Consider the following 7,364-nt stretch of genomic DNA (forward strand, 5'->3'; position numbering starts at 1 on the left):
CAAGAGTCAACTTCGTATAGGTTAGCTTTAAAGTATTATGATATGAGACATTACATGTATTGCGAAGACTTGAAGATGTGAAGAAGCAAGGATATACAACGACAACATCATCCTTCCACTTGAGGTTAGTGATATTTGACTTGAACTGTTTCATTCCCTAACGTATCTTTCAAGTCGTACATATTGAAAACAAAGCTGCGAAGCATGATTGAACTCTAGATAGACATAGTATTAAGGAATACAATACGAGGTTTATTGCTTAACCATTAAACTTTGTACATAATACATCGACATAATCGTTTAAATGCTATTGTGATTATGTATGGGTATGAGGTGAGGATTTCATCCTAGGGAACAATGTTTTACATGTGTTCTAAGGAAGTAAATTCATGATCTTGGTTTGTGAATCGAAAAGGAAATCGCCAGGTGTTATTGGTATTGTTATTCATTGCATATCTTGTGAACAACCAATATGTGTGATTAGTATAACCGTTCATGACTTATTTGTGTTCTTGGTAAAACTATTCACAAAGGCCTGACTCATGTATTGGTATGACGTTTATTAGTGAAATCGATCTTAAGTAATCACCTGAGATGGTATGATCGAGTTTGTGATTTTATGTCTGACCAATTCTAGGTAAAGGGGAACCGATCCTATTAAGAGGTGCAGTACGTCACAAAGGGGAATCGATCCTTGTAGGAGGTGCAATAAGGTTATATAAGAAAGGGGAACCAATCCTATGGACATGTGCAACACATATAAGTTAGATACCATATATATGTGGGGAACCGATCCTAGTACCTAGTCAACCGAATTTTGGAAAGCTAGTGTGACTATGCACAATACTCATGTGGAGGTAGAACCGAAACTTGTTTTGGTAGAACCGTTACACCCATGTTTTGTGATTGAATTTTTTTAATCAATCACATAGTTCTTGAAAGTCATATGAACCAATTCTAAACTTGTTTGGAAGTGTGGCAAATCCGTTTCAAGGTTGTAAGTATGAAAGAGGACTTACAAAGTAAGGATGTCGACATACTTTGAACACGTGCTGTGAATGTTAATATTTAATTGTTCAAAGTTATTTCCTTAATAGCTAAGGGAAGAGAATCCCAGGATCGAAACATAAATAAGTTAAGAATCTTCTAATTAAGGTTGTTAATTTCATTTTTAGAAAAAATAAGAATTAGTAATGTGCATTTACTAATTAGAGATTCTGGACAGAGCATTTCCAGGAATTATGGAAACCGAATTTGTGCTTTAATGAATATCTTGAGAATATTTTCAGTTTTGGAAATTCCTTGGTGTCCAAACTGTTAGAGCACTGCTCGGTCGAAATCGCATGCGTTGCTATCTCAAGCATGTTTGTCAATGTTAGTAATCAAAACTATAAGTTTTGATTTCTAGTCTACTATAGCTAAGTATCGGACTAGGATAAAAAGTGTAGTTGAGCTCAAGAATTCCATAGCGATCATCATACAAGACGAAGAACTACTCAAGGAACTAGTGGAACTTCATCGACTAAAAGGTATATGGAGACTGGAACTTATCTATCACTCAAAAGTCTATCTACTGTATCTCCTATCTTGAGACAAAAGTCGTTTTGCTATATAGACTTTGATTATACACATTTGTTATTTCGAGCCGAGTTTATCTCGCTTATCTATTTATCGAAATATGTGTTGGTAAGTGATTGGTTGTCAACCGTCAAATATAATTTCACTTTCTTACTTAACTACAATAATATAGTAAGTGGTAGGAAAGAGTTCGTATCCACAGAGAGGTTTTTGTTGTTATGTAATTTTCAGTTTCTTGTAAAACCAAGGGGGATTTTTGTTTTAGCAAATAAAATAAAATAAAGTAAAGCAAAGCAAATAGTTGGAATAATCAATAAGGAGAAGATATTGGTCACGGGATAGTATCATTCACAAACATGTATTTTCATCAATGACTAGAATTGATATTTTAATCTCTCATCTATTAAAAGCCCTGGGATACCTTGATCGCAAGAATATCTCGCTAATTCCCTAATTTCATCACAACCACATTAAAAGATGCATATGTGAATTCTTCCTAGAAAGCAACCCAAAGTGTAAAAGCACAATTAAGTTTAACTCCCTAAAAGCTTTAAGATTTATGGAATAAAACTAATCAAAGCAAACAAACGTGTAAAAGAACTAATTCATTTTAACCAAGGTTATGATTCATATGTGACTAGTAGGATATATCACTACAAGCACTACCCACAATTATGCTACTTAAAATCAGGGACAAACAACTTTTTCGTATTGAAATCCCTAATATAGCGCTAAATATGAAAGCAAATCGGATTGATTCCGGACTCAATCAATCAAACAATCAAGTCATATGATAAAATAAACCATGAATCATAAACAATAAAGTTGAGACAAAACTAATTCATAGAATCAAATAACATGCTTGAGAAATCAACTTTTATCCCATAACCAATAATTGTATTTAGTTACTCATAATAATGGAGTTCATCATAATCATAATTAATAAAATAAAGAAGATGAAAACAAACGAAAGCAAACCCTAGAAGAAGTTCTCTCCAAAGCTCCAAGTAGAAAATAATACGTGATACAAAAATTGTAGAAAACTTTCTCTTTTTGTAGCTTTTCTCCCTTCCAAAACTAGGTCAAAACTTCAATGCCCATTAGATGAAAATCCACGTGGCCTAAAAGTGAGATAAACCCATGTAGAAACTCTGCAAATCGTCGCCGAAAAGTGGACAGAAGTTGGCCGTAAAATAGCTCAGGCAAGCGGCAAAGTCAAACCGGTCACCGGTCAACGGGGCAGATCGGTCGGATCAACTGAGTCGACCCAGTCAATCAACGAGTCAGGTGAAGTCAGGTTCTAACTAGACTGACTGGGTTTGGCATGAGCCATTGCAGCTTGCACAGGCCATTCTTCAATCAAGCACAATGATTACTCTTCATCATTCAGTGTTGCATCATTTTAATGCAAACTCTTGCAATCCTCCCATGTACCTTATGCATACATCTATCATCATTCATTCAGTCACAGTTCAACCAATTTATTCCAACTGCATCCATCAGTAGCGCCAGCCAACACCAACACCTTGTTGCTCCTGCAATTTCCTATAATCTCCATGACTAGCTGCTACTTCTCAGCTTCCTCCTTGATCATTAACTGCAACATTTCTTCTTCCATGTCAGTTCCCATCTCAACTCAACTCATATCTTCACTCTCTCAGCTACACTTCATAACCACCACCTCAATGAAGCCACGGCTTTTGATTCTTGTATCAATAGAAAAAGCAACAGCTTAACCTGCAGCTTCAAACCCCATCAGCCAACTCTAACTCATTCTTGTGTTCAGACTTTCCCTACACCTCAATTTCAGCTCGGAAACATAAGTTGTTTCATCTTACAGCCACTGCATCTGGCTCTACTCCCTTGTCAGTCCCTTCTAACCATCACAACTTGAAATGTAATCTCAGCTGATTTCGAAAATCAACTCATACCACAAGGTTCTATGCAGGATCAAAGCTTCACTGAATTCCAGCTTATTGCAGGTTGGAAGCCTCAGCATTCTCCTTCCTAAATGACAGCAGCAACTTGAACTATCCCCATTATCTACAGCCAAGCAACCACCCAGCAATTCCATCTCCCTGCATCTCAAATCCACCATTTCAATCTTAAGTTCACCTCTTCAGTTCACCTGCAATAATCAGAAATCATCTTCCTTATCTGCTTAAAGGCTTCAGTTTAAGTCATTCGCATCCGTGAGACACAGCCAATAGAATCACCAGCTGCGCAACCTGAACCTAACTGCAGAAACCCATTTTTGCCACTGCTTCACCTGTGCCTCATCGCCAACTGCTACTCCCTGTGCCTTCACTTCAAGCATCACCAGTAACTGAACTGCAGTTTCAACCACATGCAACTTCATTAAAGATCAAACACCACAACAGACCCATTCTGCTAGATTAAAACTCCATCTCAACCCATTATTCACATACTCCATCATCTCCTCAAATCTCCAAAAGTAGCAGCCATGGAAACTTGAGTTCATGATCATCTTCAGCTGCACCCAGCAACACCAACTTCCATCTCTATAACCTGCAATGTCATCTATTCTCATCTCATGCATGGCATTTGCATCACCAGCTTAGTCTTGCTGCTCCATTGCATTTGCTTAGCTGCACAACAGTCTATCACATTCATTCTTAGCTTCATCTCAGTCCCATGTCCCTGCAACATCACCTGCAGCTGTAGCTTCCTTTAACAACTCAGGCCACCAATTCCGTACAAAATCATTCCCTTGCTCAATTTTATATTTCCAGCAACAAATACCACCAACTGCTTCTTCCATTTTGAGTCAATCAACACATCAACTCAAACCCTCAATCTCTGCTTCAATCCTCTATTCTATCTGTCACATCCTCTTTGTTGAAAACTCAAATCCACACAATAACAGCATCACCAGAAATATCAAAACACAAATATCATAACCCAGTTCTTCAATTTGCTGTAACCCTAATTCAATCTTCATCTGTTTAACAGTAACAACATCAATCACTTAAATCCATCGAACCAACAGCCAATACCCATTTCACATTATCATCTCGACAAACCCTAACTCCAAATCAGGAAAAACCCTAATTTCTTCTTCTGATACTTCAATTGATAGTTACAGCAGCAACCTCTTCTTCTCTGATAAAAAAAAACCTCCATCGATCTCTCTGTTCATCACTCGATTTGAGAAGGGAATCATCTTAAAGTCTCAGACACCAGCGCCTCTATTTCGCACTTCTCTGAATTTTGATAAAATGATTGAGAAATCAATTTTCTGCTGAAGTTTATGGCTTGGTAATGAGCGGAATTACTCAAGACACCCACTCTCCAGATAAGGCGCTACCCATTTCTTACATAGATTGTCGGTTCTAGTGAACTGACAACCTATTTTGTTCTGTTGCTCAACTGTCAGTTGCGCAAAACTGGCAGTTCATTCTTCGCCTGTGACTTGATCCTTTTTTCTCCCTTTCGCTCCAAATGAAGGCTTTCTTCTTCCTCGAATTCTTCCACCAGCAGCAGACGCCTCTTACTTCTTAGACCCACTTCTTCTCTTCAATGTCTCTTCATCACTAAAGTTGTCATGCTTTTCAGACAGAATTTGCATCACTAAAGCCGACATACTTTTCATACAGAGATGAAGAAATAAAAGCAAATAATGAGAAATAGTTCATCTCCAACATCAATTGCACATGAGATGAGACTTTTGCGTTGTTTCTTCTTCTTTTGTTCCAAATGACTCCAAAGTACCTAAATACTCAAAAGCAAACAAAAGATACATAATTTACAAGAAAACTTAGCAAAGAAAGGATAAAAAATAGATAAATATTAAGGTGTTTTAGACACCTATCAAATTCCCTCACACTTAGACTTTGCTAGTCCTCGAGCAAATCAAACAATATAATTCTAAATCATACATACAACTCTGTGTCATGGAGGCTACGATTACTCTTAGCATAAATAACAAGCCTTTGAACTTGTAGGTGTCCCTAGTGGACGAGTTATAGTCTTGTGAAGGTTTACAAGAGGTTTGCCTACGAAACCTATTTTTCAAACTCCATCTACATGTGACAAATCCATGAATGAATCCAAAATGGTTGCAAAAGGAAGTACCTTGTTATGAATCCAAATTATTATATATAAATTAAGCTCTAAGTCGAACAAGCCACAATCTCGGAAACTAACAAACCACAATCACAAATGAATAGATAAAGAAGATGGAAATAGGTATAGATGGTTGCGATGTTTACTAAAGTGATCGATGTTTCCCATATATGTCTGAAGGTCGCTGTCAATGATGAACCTATGAATCCTATTGAATTGAGCTACTGGTCTGAATTCTAATATCAATACACTAGCATATACAAGGGAATCAGCAGTCAATAAACTTAAATCTAGATCGACTCACTACATATACAAGGGAACCAGGAGTCGATTTTATTGCACCATAAAAAAAAAATTTGTTATTGACATCATGATTGGATCTTGTGGATCCAAGCGCATGTTTCTTGTCAGCAGATTACATGATAGTTCCCTTAGATCCTGCACTCCGTGCTTGCTTAGACGACGGAGACAGGGATAACACACACATATTGCTATCCAAGTGTCATTTTTATTCCGTTTGGTCAATTGGTCGGTCTCTTTTGTTTTTTTTGTTTTTTTGTAGTAACTCAATAACACTATTTCATCCTAACAGCAATAACAAGTCGATGTTAGTGACCCACCAAATTACATAGATATAACATAAAGGTTGCAAAAGTAAAAACAGAAAGTGATATGGTGATATTCCGAGCTATGGTAACAACTTTCATATTATTTCTAATACTTGAATAATTTTGTCCCTTGTAGTTAACGGGTTCCTCAACTCCCGCAACCAAAACTGTTTCATCCACATAGATTAGTAGTGTCATCCTAAAGGCACATATTTCTATGTTTCGGAGTATCATTTTTGTTTTTTTGTTTTTCATTTTTCAGTTTTTTTTTTTTTACTAAAAAGCATCAAACTCTAAAACCATATAAATGCTCCCCCACACTTAAACTTTACATTGTCCTCAATGTAAATTAACTCATCCAAAGTGAAGTTCAAGGTGGGAAATTACGCAAATAATATGCAAAAACAAAGATAAAAATACTTAAAAAATAAAAAGATAAAGGTAAATATACAAAACCGCTGGGTTTCCTCCCACTTACCTCTTGGTTTAAAGTCGTCAGCCCGACTATCTCCTTGCTTTCTATGACTCCTCCAGAGGGATTGCATCCACAAAATTAACTCCTTCCACCACTTCGGAAGAGAAGTTCTCATAGTATGGTTTCAATAGGTGCCCATTAACTTTGAATTCCTTGCTTGTAGCTATGCTACGAATTTTGACTGCACCATGATAAAACACATTAGTAACATTGAAAGGTCCAATCCAACGTGACCTTAATTTACCCGGAAAAAATTGCAAGCGAGAACTAAACAAAAGCATTTTCTGCCCAACACAAAATTGTTTTCTAGAAATCATAGTATCACAAAATGCCTTCGTTTTCTCCTTGTAAATGCGTAAGCTTTCAAATGCATCATTGTGAAGCTCTTCTAGCTCTTGGAGTTGTAGCTTCCTTTGCTTTCCAGCACCATCCATCTCCATATTGTATTGCTTAATAGCCCAAAACGCCTTATGCTCAATCTCCACAGGTAAGTGACAAGGTTTACCATACACAAGCCTAAAAGGAGACATCACAATAGGTGCCTTGTATGTGGTTCTATAAGCCCACAAAGCATCATTAAGTCGCATGCTCCAATCCTTCCTTGTTGGATTCACCGT

This window comes from Papaver somniferum, chromosome 3 (genome assembly GCF_003573695.1).
Source record: "Papaver somniferum cultivar HN1 chromosome 3, ASM357369v1, whole genome shotgun sequence".
Lineage (NCBI taxonomy): Eukaryota > Viridiplantae > Streptophyta > Magnoliopsida > Ranunculales > Papaveraceae > Papaver > Papaver somniferum.